Source organism: Schistocerca gregaria, chromosome 3 (genome assembly GCF_023897955.1).
Source record: "Schistocerca gregaria isolate iqSchGreg1 chromosome 3, iqSchGreg1.2, whole genome shotgun sequence".
Classification (NCBI taxonomy): Eukaryota; Metazoa; Arthropoda; class Insecta; order Orthoptera; family Acrididae; genus Schistocerca; species Schistocerca gregaria.
Genome location: NC_064922.1, coordinates 754258034 through 754272436, shown reverse-complemented (window position 1 = coordinate 754272436; position 14403 = coordinate 754258034).

Sequence of the window (14403 nt, the reverse complement as noted above, 5' to 3'; positions counted from 1 at the left end):
ATACTCGTGGCAGAAATGAGATCAGGAGTGACAAGTTTGAATCAAGAACCTCCAGGAAAGTCTTTCAGGGCACTCGGCTAAGGTACTTCCAGGCCGGTTTAGGTAGGTCTCCAGGAAGTTGCATCGCCGGCCAGAATTGGTAGTTTACGTAGAAGAGCCATAGGAATAGGAATTAATGAGACTGTGGACGCGAGTCACTCCCACGTGCAAGAAATACACATTGGAACATTACGAGTCAAGATAGATGTAACGGAACTTGAACAGCGTAAAGTGATCGTTAAAAACGCACGCCGCGCGATTTGTTTCGATTTGGTCGGTCATAATAATGATAACATGCTTTTGAATACAATTAAAATATAACGGCGATAACTGTTTAGTATTATTGGAAATAATATGTAGTAAATTAATGAGTAAAGTAGCCGATCCTATAAGAAGAGGTAAAATTGGGCATATTAATGTGTTTTGCTTTATATCGACGAAGCCGATGATAAAGCGTCTTTTTTTCCCTTTACTCATAGAAAAAAAAAGTAAAGAAGTGCTAATTGTGCGTTGTGAAAAATATATGGGTGAGTTTTAAATAGCTGCGGTGTACAATCAGACTAACAAATGGACATTCAGTTACGCGAAATCGCGGATAGCGAAGTGTGGTCATTAAATTGAGAACACCTACAGGGCGGTCATTTCCGGGATAAGTCTATTCCCATCTCACGAGGGACGCGGTATTGAGACCGGCTTTTTTTAAATTATATCGCGGAGAGCGGGCTTCAATTTATAAAAAGGAGAAAAGCTGTATCATTATCATTGACTGTTGGTGTCAAGCAACCAAAACTGTTCATCAAAAGGGTTTCGGTGAGTGAGTGGTGAATGCGAAATGAAACTGTGAACGAAGTTATGTTAAATAAAACAGAAGAGACAATACAGTTTGGTCGTATCTGTTATTATTCCATATACTGTAACATTTCTTCTCGTTGTACGAAGCCTTTATAGACGATCGTTATGACAATTTGCTTTGAAGGGCTCTCGTTACGAGTTAAGATTTGGGGACCTGGTCAAGAGGGGATAGTTCGTAGATCCTAACTACTGCAGCTATTCTGGAATCAGGTGCTACCGTGACCGTTGTGTGTTCTCAATGGCTTAAGGTCATCATATCTCATGCTCTAAGATCGACGCGCCTTTCCTCTTGGTATAACGGCTTCTCACGGTAACAACGGCAACGCTGACGACGAAGGAAGATACGGTAGAACATCACTAGTGAATTATTTGTTCGGTGGGAGCCAGAATGAGATTTTCACTCTGCAGCGGAGTGTGTGCTGATATGAAACTTCCTGGCAGATTAAAACAATTTTTAATCTGCCATGAAGTTTCATATCAGCGCACACTCCGCTGCAGAGTGAAAATCTCATTCTGGAAACATCCCCCAGGCTGTGGCTAAGCCATGTCTCCGCAGTATCCTTTCTTTCAGGAGTGCTAATTTCTGCAAGGTTCACAGGAGAGCTTCTGTAAAGTTTGGAAGGCAGGAGACGAGATACTGGCAGATGTAAAGCTGTGAGTACCGGGCGTGAGTCGCAGATGGTAGAGCACTTGCCCGCGAATGGCAAAGGTCCCGAGTTCGAGTCTCGGTCGGGCACACAGTTTTAATCTGCCAGGAAGTTTCTTTTCTTTGTTCGGTCTTCAATAATATTAGGCACTATACTTTATTGGTGATATACGGATTGATTTGCCTGTTATTGTTGTGGAGAAGCCGGGTTACCGTTGGGTAAATTTAGTGGCCTCACACTGTACACACTTTCGTTTCCAGAGTGCTGCACGTAGGTCCTGAATTTAGTTATTCACTTGATGGCAGTTGAATAGTAAATAGCAAAAACATATGCTACAGGTGGCATCGCCATTGGATATTTCGTAGACTACGAAGCTATGTTCACTCATCAGTTACTAAATTTCAAGAACGCGGATTCCATGTCCAAGATTTTGAGCTAAACCGTCCGAGCGACCGGTTCGCCGCGAGTGGGTAGTCAGTAGTAGCGACCGGATAGTGTGAAACATTTATGGGGTTTTGTGTGTGCAACTTCTACCACAACATTAATTGTCATTCAGAGTGGGCAACGAGCCCATCACAAGAACGCCATACCGTTTTACAAGTGCGTATTACTCTTGTTTACTGTAGTCTAGGCTTGTACGAGTTACACAGTTCGCTTTTCAATTCCATTTTAGTGCTTGATGCTTGAGGTTGGTTGCAACCACGATTCCTCTCTTTTGCCTTATTTATATAGTGCTTTACATACATGTTTCTAGGCCTCTCTCACAACAAATCACATTAGAATACAGTTACTGGCTTGTGGAATACCTTAAAATTTCACTACAACAATTTACACAGTTACAGATTTTCTTCATATTTCAATCTCATTTTACAGAAATAAATTTTTCTACAAAAAGTGTCTCCGTAAGTTGTTCCTAACAGAGCAGAAGCACTCAATAACGTTTGACATCACCCTTTTAGTCATACATGAATCGCAACATAGATATGCAAGAAATAAGTCTCAACATCGGAGGCGTATAGTAAAATCACTGCGTAACTCTTTAGGAAAAGCAAAGTTTCGAGAGCTTGAGACTTGTTTTACATTAGTTCTCGACGTTGGATACGGATGGTAAAATTCTATAAACATCATGCCTGCATCGAAACATTACTAGTGCTTGCAGTTGGACGCTGTTCCCATCTTTTGCATTGCCTTCATTATGTGAGATAGCTCACTGCTACTGCGCATGGGAAAACTTATAGCTACCATGTATACGTTAATACACATACAATCATAAATTGACATGGTAATTCGTAAGATAAATTTAAAAAAATTCATTGCCATCACTACGTGGCTTTTCCAACACCGCAGTAATATTATGCATTCTACTCTTATTGGTAATACAGTCACTTTTATTCATGGACTTACTAATCATTGTGTGCTTAACAAAATTTTACGCCATTTCTGTCACAGAGGACAACTGATTAAGTCATTTTGGTAATCATCTAGTCATCTTGTGGCTGTAAAAGTCTTCAATATCTGAATTTCATGTAACAAAGAAAGTGAAATTACAAAAATATTCCTTCAATATTGCTTCAATGACAGTCATTCCATCATTATAAATCTTCACTATCTATACTTGTTCGAGCGCAACAATTGGTCACTTCTTATATTAACTTATGTTCCAGACATCATACAATGCTTACTGCATTATTGTTCATGGGACTTAAACCATATGACAGAAAACTTGTTCTACAATGCAGACAGAACTCTTGTTGTTGTTGTTGTGGTCTTCAGTCCTGAGACTGGTTTGATGCAGCTCTCCATGCTACTCTATCCTGTGCAAGCTTCTTCATGTCCCAGTACTTACTGCAACCTATGTCCTTCTGAATCTGCTTAGTGTATTCATCCCTTGGTCTCCCTCTACGATTTTTACCCTCCTCAATGCCCTCCAATACTAAATTGGTGATCCCTTGATGCCTCAAAACATGTCCTACCAACCGATCCCTTCTTCTAGTCAAGTTGTGCCACAAACTTCTCTTCTCCCCAATCCTATTCAATACCTCCTCATTAGTTACGTGATCTATCCACCTTATCTTCAGTATTCTTCTGTAGCACCACATTTCGAAAGCTTCTATTCTCTTCTTGTCCAAACTAGTTATCGTCCATGTTTAACTTCCATACATGGCTACACTCCAAACAAATACTTTCAGAAACGACTTCCTGACACTTAAATCTATATTCGATGTTAACAAATTTCTCTTCTTCAGAAACGCTTTCCTTGCCATTGCCAGTCTACATTTTATATCCTCTCTACTTCGACCATCATCAGTTATTTTACTTCCTAAATAGCAAAACTCCTTTACTACTTTAAGTGTCTCATTTCCTAATCTAATTCCCTCAGCATCACCCGATTTAATTCGACTACATTCCATTATCCTCGTTTTGCTTTTGTTGATGTTCATCTTATATCCTCCTTTCAAGACACTGTCCATTCCGTTCAACTGCTCTTCCAAGTCCTTTGAAGTCTCTGACAGAATTACAATGTCATCGGCGAACCTCAAAGTTTTTATTTTTTCTCCATGAATTTTAATACCTACTCCAAATTTTTCTTTTGTTTCCTTTACTGCTTGGTCAATATACAGATTGAATAACATCGGGGAGAGGCTACAACCCTGTCTCACTCCTTTCCCAACCACTGCTTCCCTTTCATGCCCCTCGACTCTTATGACTGCCATCTGGTTTCTGTAAAAATTGTAAATAGCCTTTCGCTCCCTGTATTTTACCCCTGGCACCTTTAGAATTTGAAAAAGAGTATTCCAGTCAACATTGTCAAAAGCTTTCTCTAAGTCTACAAATGCTAGAAACGTAGGTTTGCCTTTTCTTAATCTTTCTTCTAAGATAAGTCGTAAGGTCAGTATTGCCTCACGTGTTCCAACATTTCGACGGAATCCAAACTGATCCTCCCCGAGGTCCGCATCTACCAGCTTTTCCATTTGTCTGTAAAGAATTCGCGTTAGTATTTTGCAGCTGTGACTTATTAAACTGATAGTTCGGTAATTTTCACATCTGTCAGCACCTGCTTTCTTTGGGATTGGAATTATTATATTCTTCTTGAAGTCTGAGGGTATTTCGCTTGTCTCATACATCTTGCTCACCAGCTGGTAGAGTTTTGTCATGACTGGCTCTCCCAAGGCCGTCAGTAGTTCTAATGGAATGTTGTCTACTCCGGGGGCCTTGTTTTGACTCAGGTCTTTCAGTGCTCTGTCAAACTCTTCACGCCGTATCGTATCACCCATTTCGTCTTCATCTACATCCTCTTCCATTTCCATAATATTGTCCTCAAGTACATCACCCTTGTATAAACCTTCTATATACTCCTTCCACCTTTCTGCCTTCCCTTCTTTGCTTAGAACTGGGTTGTCATCTGAGCTCTTGATATTCATACACGTGGTTCTCTTCTCTCCAAAGGTCTCTTTAATTTTCCTGTAGGCAGTATCTATCTTACCCCTAGTGAGATAAGCCTCTACATCCTTACATTTGTCCTCTAGCCATCCCTGTTTAGCCTTATTGACCCATATTCAAGTACATGTTGGTTGAATAAAATTATTAGATTATGGGCTATCAGATTGACATTGTATCTTAGCTACAGGTGACAGGTAAGCTTGCAATGTTGTTTTTGTGCTTAAACTTTATGACTATTAACACTTAGTCCTTTAGCAGATTATTTTGTAAAATTATAACACTTGGCTGGCTATATGTGTTACGTGTGAAGTTTCTACGTACACACACTCGCATATTGTGCAAAACAATTTCATACCTTGTAGAGGGCCATTAATTTTTCGTTCCATCTTAAACAAGAGGCATATTAATAAACTGCTTGTACTTACATACTAAACAGGTCGTGCACAATGACTCCGACGCCTTTAATCAATACTTAATCCAAGGTTACAGTGGTCATACTACTCACATCAAGCGGATGTTTCCACTTAAATGGGAGACTAGTCTGTTGTCACACAAATACATTTCCTTATGCATTAGACATACATTCTGACGCTCTACAAAAACCAAAGCTTATCGGGTCTTGATAATTTACATTCCCAATTTCTTAACATTATTAATTGAGCATAAAATTGTTTTACCAAAGCCTATACTCATCATATATCCATTCAACTATTGAAAATATTTCTTCAAGTCATGATAAGGGTACAAACCTTTAGTTTTCCTCGTATTTGGATAGGCCAAGAGGTAATTACCTTCGTGGGGAATTTGGGTTATCGGAAATTTATAGTAATTGGCATTTCTTATTTTCTCCTAATAGTAGTGAAGGTTTGTAGTGTGCTGTCAACGTCACATTCTCGCCTACAGAGTATATAAGCATTTGCCTAGCCTCTTGTCATGCTGTGCCTTTCGCAGATTAGCATTTTCTGTGACTGATGTCAACATTTGTTTTTATATTTTTCCAGGGTTTCCCCAGTTTGTGGCATATGTGGAATGGTGTCCCACTACTCATTCTTTTCTGTCCCCCTTTCTCTAATTCAGCTGGAATGTGTGTGGTAGAACATGTTGGTAGATCATCCACAATTTCTTCTAACACACCTAGAAATATCCGTTTGGTCTGTTTGTGAGTCGCGTAGGTCCTCATAAAACGATAAACTCACACGCCATGGGGTGGCCTGTTGGTTCAACTGTGAAGCTAATATTTGTTAAGTTGCTGATCTTTCACAAATTCCCTCTGTACACGACAAAAATGAAATGATCGTATGGCATTGCCAACCATGAGGCCCCGTCCGGGGAAGTTCGGCTGCCGAGTGCGAGGCTTATTTCAGTCGACGACACATTGGGCGACTCGCGTGCCGGTGACGAGGATGAAATGATAATGAGGAGAACACTACGCTCGGTCTAGGAGAGGAAAAATTCTCCAGTCCAGCCAGGAATCGAACCCGGGACCACAACATGGGAGGCAAGCACGTTACCATTTCCCTTTTTTACATTTTGTTCTGTATTATTCGTTGAATTTGTTCGGGACGGACGTCCGATGACACCCATTTAGGTTTTCCGTTGATCTGTCCACTCAGTTTTTTGTTACAAGGGGCAACTAACCCTCTGACCGAACGCGTTGAGCTACCGTGCCGGCACCACTCAGCTAAGCAGGCGGACTCTATAGACGACAAGTGAAATTAGATACATTATCTTACAAAATCGATTCAGGTTTCCTAAGAAGGCTTGGGTGTATCCTAGAGTTTGTCAAAGGGTGGGTGGGATCCGATTTGTCAAAGAGGACTTAAAAAAGGCTCATGTTTTTCATTTACTCTTAAAATTTCCATAAAGAGCGATAAACCATTTCATTTGACAATGAGCTCGGAGTTTTCACCAAGCGGAAATATAATCTCATTACTTAGCAGTGTTGTATTTTGGCAAACGATTAAGAAGCAGTCAATCTCCAACCTCCCTTCAGCCTCCAAGGTCATTTTATACTCGCCTTCTTTCAGCCTAGATTTGAGCTAAAGAAATGATCAGCAACGGACTAGCGCTAATGTTTTGGGACTCCGTGATTATTGCCGACAGGGCTTTTGGAATAAAGAGATCTCTATTTGACAGAGAAGGCGAAAATGCAAAGGATGCGGAATAATTCAACACTACACTTTTACAAATTTCTTAATTTATTAAGTATGCATATCTCACTTACTGCAAGATAAGAAAGATCATTTTCTACATTAGCGAATGTCCTGGCAGACAAAGGCTTGAGCCTAAATGTGGAGAGTTTGGATAATTATATATTTATCATACGGCTTTCAGTGCCGAGAGTGTCCAAAGAGGTGCCTGGGTCACCTCCGATGCAGCCCTTTTGATTTAAGCGGAGGGACTGCATCTTTAAGGGAACTGCACTGTTTCAGGAAAGAAAGGTATTCGGAAGGAATTTGATGTGCCTGAATTGGAAATGGGAACCGACAGGAAGCCAGTTTCAAGGTTGTTGGCGGATGGATTTTAACCACCTCGGCACCTGAATCCAAGGACAGCTAGCTGAGCGGCCCAGCACGCAGAACTACCAAGGTGGTCAGAATTTGGAAAAACTGCTTGTTGTACACTGTTTTAAAATAAAGTAATATAAAATGCAATACGGCAAAAGACTGAATTCTGGCATTGCACGTTTTTCGTTTAATAATGCTTGTTTCGTCATATGATACTGCACGAATGAATGCATATTTTAAGATGAAATTGTGCATGGAATTGCTGGCTTCAGTTATTTCAGTATTACCAGAGCTTAAACAGATTTTGGACGAAAGGGGCAGGGGAGGATGCAGACGCAGTCGGCTACGACGAATTGAAGCAACCAGCTGCAAAAAATCTTTTAGAAAGAAACGAACTACAGAACGCGTTGCATCCCGTACCCCTTCAACTCACCACAAACCCCTGTCCATCGTTCCGTATCGGAGTACCCCCCCCCCCCCCCCCCTCCTCTCCATGTGACCAGACTGGGTGATATTTTGCTATTTGGGCTAGCAATGATAGAATATTGAGAATATTTTTTTTAAGGAAATGCAACTATCGCTGTTTGGGCGATATTTTTGTTGATCACCGAGGTTTTTGGGCGACACAGACAAATCCAAGAGTATTTTGATGCATTGATTAAAATTAATATTATTTGTACATGTTTACTACTTCACTGTCTTGTGAAACATTGCAACCCCACAGTTCCACCAGCTTAAAATAAAGAATCCAGTGCTAACATTAAACAGCTGTAGATAGGTAATTAGGCTATCGTAGTAGTGCGTACATATTTTTAACTTACCATAACGCTGGCGGATGAATGAAAATCGATTTTCTTCTGTTTTGTTAGAGATTTATCCGTAATTAGAAAATACAACAGCAGATCACAGAACAAAGACAATAAACGGTAGCATATACATTAAATTCAACTGCAAGTAAGAACTGAACTGATTAACAAAACAAGTGAGCTCAAAGAAGAAGAAGAACTGAGCTTGGCTCAAATAGGGATGGGCGATAGCCGATAGTACTATGGATGCATGTATAGTTTAAGTCTATTGTTGGCCTTGCTGACTATCAATAGTGCATACAACTTTTTCATCGTATGACTGAAAATCAAGCTGTCTTTCAGTTTCACTACATGGCAACTAGGTCGTGTGTAATTTCATTTAAGTGATGGGAGGGGGGAGTGAGCGGACCACCTTGACCTTCCTCATGCTACGGCCATGCAAAAAGTAGTGGAGCTGTAAGATCAATACAAACAATGCCCAGAGGTTTTGCAGGTAATATCGGATGCAATTCTGTCTTACTACCCAGGTTCGATGGTTTTTACTTTTGGTAGAGTAGGCAGCTGTCAGAATGTGCCGTGTGTATGGCAACATATTTGAGAAACATCGGACTTCTTTGCGCCGTAATGCCCCCATACATAATGAGTATGCCATAGATGAGCGTTTTGATAGGCGTCAGGAACACACACATACACATACACACACGCGCGACAATTGCCTAATGAGAAATCCCTCCTGTAAAACAAAACACCTTCATATAACTAATAATGTAGTTGTTATCTTGAGGATATTCCCTTGTGCTGAAGAAGAAGTTTCAATCTACTCCACCTAGGGTCGTTACTTTGCCGCTCATTCATGTACTTAAACATGCCCAGAAAATTTTACTTATTGTAACTTACTTGAATGTAACTTCCCTGGTGTTTAGCTTTGGGTGATTTTGTGTATTTCAAATTGCTAGAGAAACCAAGTACAGGGCGTCCCACTCTAACCTCTGTGATTTCAAAGAACCAAGGAAAAAAAAACCGTGGTAGATACGATACTGAAAAATGCACCACATCGTAGAGCATCTCAAAGAATTTATTTATCATCAGTACACCTCTACATGTGAACCATTTGTAGCACGAAGAAAAATCGAGCCTATATTCAGTTTCTTGCCAAGTTCTTTGTAACATTTCCTCTGTTATTGTTGCAATTGCATTAGTGATAAAATATTGCAACATAGGAATATTGTACACTTTGGTCGCGTACACGCGGTCCTTCACGTATCCCCAGATAAAGGAATCAAGTGGAGTAATGTCAGTTGAACATGGTAGTCAGGCAATGTGTCCTCCATGTCCGATTCCATGATAGGGAAATTTCCTATCCAGGAACTTGCGAACTGCTGTTGACCAATGCGGCGGAGCTCCATCTTGTTGAAAAATGATGTTGGGTTGCAAGTCTTGTAGCTGAGGCAACACAAACTGATCCAACATGTCCAAATACACTGACCCACTCACTGTTTGACCCTCAAAGAAGAACGGTCCACCAATCCTGTCGTGCATTAGACTGCACCAGACGCTTAGCTTCGGGCTATATTACGAACATGTTCAATGACAATGTGCGGATTTTGCGAACCCCAAATCCGAACATTATGCCTAGTAACCCCTCCTGATAGATGAAAGGTTGCCTCATCTGAGAATAAACAACTTTCCAGGAAGCTAGCATCCATATCAATACCTTGCAGCATTTTCGCAGCAAATTGCTGTCGGCGTGGTTTGTCGTTCGGCGCCAAATGTTGCAGAATTTACACTTTGAAAGCGCTCATATGTAGAAATTGGTGAACTACAAGTGTTGGTCGAGGTACATCAAGTTCCCTAGATGCTTGACGAATTGACTTACATGGGCTTCTGAGAAACGATTGGCTGATGGCCTTCATGGTCTCTTCTGAAACTCTGTAACGTGCACTGCCAGAATGTTTCAGAATACTCCCTGTTACCATAAACTTTTGCACCGTTCCTTAATTGTTTCTACGTTAGATGGATCACATTCATACACGCGACGATCATTTCTTTCCACAGTAATCGGCGATTTTGTTTCTGCGAACTACACTAATGATTGCATGCACTGCTGTGGAGTCGCCATTTTCACTTCATAAGACCATGCTGCACTCTGGCGACGATACTTGGCACTTCTGAAGCGGGAATATAAATTTTTTGAGATGCTCTACAATGCGATGCAGTTTTCATTGTCGTATCTACTGTGGTTTTTCTCTCCTAGGTCTTGGAAATCAGGGAGGTTTGACTGGGACACCGTGTATATCTGTCTGCGAGGAAACAACATGAATTTGGCCCTGTTTTATAATCTTTTTAAAAATGGGCAAACTGGTTAAATTCTGAACTTTACTATTAATCTCTTTAAATAAACAAAGTGGTCTCTGTGCATTAACGACATGCTTAATATTGTTGTTCATGAAATGGTCCCTGTGAGTTTGATAATTTTCGTAGCAAACTGAAATGACATGAAAATAGCTTGCCGTGTATTTTCTTGGAAACGCGGTGCTTGCTGCTCTCTTAGCGCCAGCTGCAAATTGTTAACTACAGTTGCTGAGAGGTTTGTGCAGTGCTCCAGACAACAGGTAAGCTACTTTATACAAATCATTTAGTGAGACACTCCTTGAATTAAAAATGATTTGGATCGAGGATGTGGACAATGCTCTTAGGTGAAATATTCCTGTTTTAAACTATCTGATGTATTACTACTTGTATGCAAGTAATGTTAGAACAGGTATTAACGTTGACAAAGGGCAACATTGAAATCAAACTCTTATTCTCACAAATGTTAGTAAATCATTGATAAACATTAAAAATAGCTTACATTGCATTCCTTCCTCTTCATACTCTTTTTAGTCTAAATCACTAATCAAATCCTTCTCCTCTGTTTCACAATATTCAAATACAAATTACTGTATTGGAACAAATATGCATTTAACTTTACATCTGCATTGCCACGAGTGCTCTGCACGGCGTCTGTCCCACTACTACCATAACGATAGAACTCGTGCGTTCCTCGCTGCCAAGTACCACCGGAAAAATAATAATAATAATAATTCGCTTCCAGCAACACAAATACACTGACCAAAAACTGCTCGCGAATAATAAGCGATTGAAAATTGTCGCTTAGCGTTTGTACAAATTCCAGATCCAAATAATAAACTCCCAGTAGACCTGTTCCATTATTCCACGGCCTTACCGGCCAGAATTTTGTAGGAAGATTTTCGCACTTGTAAAAGATTGTACTGAGCAATTCGTTTATACAATATTACACAAAAGTAATAAGATAGGAAATAGTACAATACACCATAGACACACATAAAAAGATTACATAATATACAATACATACCTGTGATGCGCATATATACACTGTAAAGAAGTCATGAAAAACGTTTTTGTTTTGGAAGTAGTGGTGCTCAGTTGCACACAAATTAATTTGCAAAATGCTTTGCACATTTCATGCTCCGGTGCACTCGAAGAAATGTTACAAATGTTGCTTACATTAATGCTCAGGTGCATTCAAAATATGCTATATTTCGTTTGAAAGGAGTGTGCACAAGCTAAAGAAAATCGTCCATTACATTAGTGTGCACTTGTTATGAAGTGGGAAAAAACGACATTCGTGGTGTTATTATTTTTGTAGTTATGCTGCACGAAATCTCGTGATATTGACTGTGATGACATTGCCTTTTAGTTGTAGCAAGTATGTATTGAAGCAATATCATTTCGTGGTTGTTGAACACGAAGCTGTTGACATTACTGTACACAGTACACTACGAAGCACATGTTGAAGTGTCTTTTAACACTTATAAGATTGTAATAACACACCAAGTGAAAGCGTTGTGCCGTGATTGTTTTTGATGCGGCTAAGAGCAGACTCAGTACTTTTCCATAATAAATCCAGTGACAGAGCCAGACCACTCACAAAAGGTACTACCATGTCATTTTCACCAATATTTACGAACAAACAAAGTAAACATACAGAATGAAAATGTTTAAGAAATTTATGTCTTCCCAATAAAGTCGGTTAACTATAGCTGAAAAAGAATGAGAAATGGTATTATCCTGTGAGTGAAAAAAAATTCATTAACGCAAGAAAAGTCACAAATTCATCAAAGTAAGTACATGGCAAAAGCGTCTTCAATACCTCACGTTTCTCTTTTCAAAAAATTGCAAGTGTTTATCTTCCTATAAATTCTTATCTTTTTGCAACATCTTATTTCAAACCATTAGAAATACTACTCATCATAGAAACACACCAACACACAATCAACAAAGCACGCACCAAGGGTAAAATCAACACGTAATCCTAGTAATCCCTAACATCTATATACCATACTTCATATCATAAATCATACATGTCTACATAATAATTATAAAAAGTTCGCAATCCTCGCTTCTTATTATCTCATCATATCCTCATTACAGAAGTCCATAAGTCATTGCTTCACATACTTCACCTATAATAAATGCTTAGGTCTTCTCTTCACATACGACACCTACAGTAAAACGCTTACAGTCAATGAAGAGACCCTGATTATAGCTCGTTGGTATAGCATCTCAGTGCAAGACGCTGAAATTTAATATCTCCTCCAATTATTGGCAGTACGTGTTATACCTTTACTTTAATGATTGCCACCCCAATTCGCGTATCACATACTTAACAATCTCTCATCTGTTTCGCGATAATACAAAATGACTTAACCTTATTTGAACTTTTTCGATGTTCTTCGTCAATAGTGTCTGGTAAGGATGCCACATCGAGCAACAATATTCCAGAAGAGCGTAGTGGAGGCAGCCTCTTAAGTACATTTGTCGCACCTAAGTGTTCTGCCAATAAAATGCGGTCTTTGGTCGGCCTTCCCCAGAATTTTTTCTCTGTTATGATTCCAGTTTAAACTATTCATAGTTGCAATCCCTAGGTATTCACCTGAATCGACAACCTATAAATTTGTATGATTTATCGTCTAACCATAATTTAACGGATTAGTTTTAGCACTCTTGTGGAAGACCACACACTCTTTGTTGTTTGAAGTAAATTGCCACTTTTCGCACAATATAGATATCTTGTAGATCACTTTGCAACATTATGCATTCATATTCAAGTAAACTTCAGAAAGAATGGATTGTTATCGCAGCTAAAGATAAAGTGTATCTTCTTGTGTTTCTTGTGGAGGTCAGTAATCAAGATGTTGTACCCAGCTTTGTCTGCGTCCTTATCTACCAAATTTCCCACGTGTAGTCATTTGTTACGGGCAGAAATCAAAAGCATGCTCCAAGTCATGAATACCTCAATTTTCTGTACTGTTGCGTCATCTCTTAATTATGTTGACATAACTCCAAGTGTAGCACTCTGGCAGGTATTTGTGTTTGGTCAAATAACAATATGACTAAGCAGGCGTAAGATGGAGCAGTGTATGATTCGTTAAGCCACAAATTTATGAGAATGAAGTTCCACTAGTTCAAGAAATAACTAGCCGCTTGGGAGAGATCGAAGTGCGATCACGTTAACTACGGGTAACGAAAGCAATCGATATGGTAAATCTAGACAGAGCATCCGTTTAATACTATCCGCCATGACTTTTGAAAATATATACGTGGTGCTAAGGGGCGAACACTGGCATGGATGCGAATTGATAACACCCTCTAATGAGTCTTCATACATTTGTTTTAGTTTGGATGAGTTTCAAATACTAATTGAAGTCATCAGTACTCAGTGAATGCAAAACGCAGTCTGACATGTAAACACTTTTGGTTTTATTATCTGCTCAGACATGAATCATTGCAAGAATACACAGAAACAAAATTCAAACGTTGTCATGTTAAGTTTTACGTGAAATGTCAAAAATAAAAAAAAGTAGTGTGTAGTACGAAGCATAATATGACTGAAAGGCGAAAACTTAATTCGATTTTACTGATTTTGGGGATTGTTCAGGCAAAAATTACGAAACTTATGTTAAGTTTCAAACGGCTGTAAAAATGCAGGCCATATGTTGCAAAGGATGTATGGATATTATAATACTTGGCCATCGTGCACTGCGACGAAAGAGACATTTAAGTCGCAACTGCTGAAAACTGTCTGCT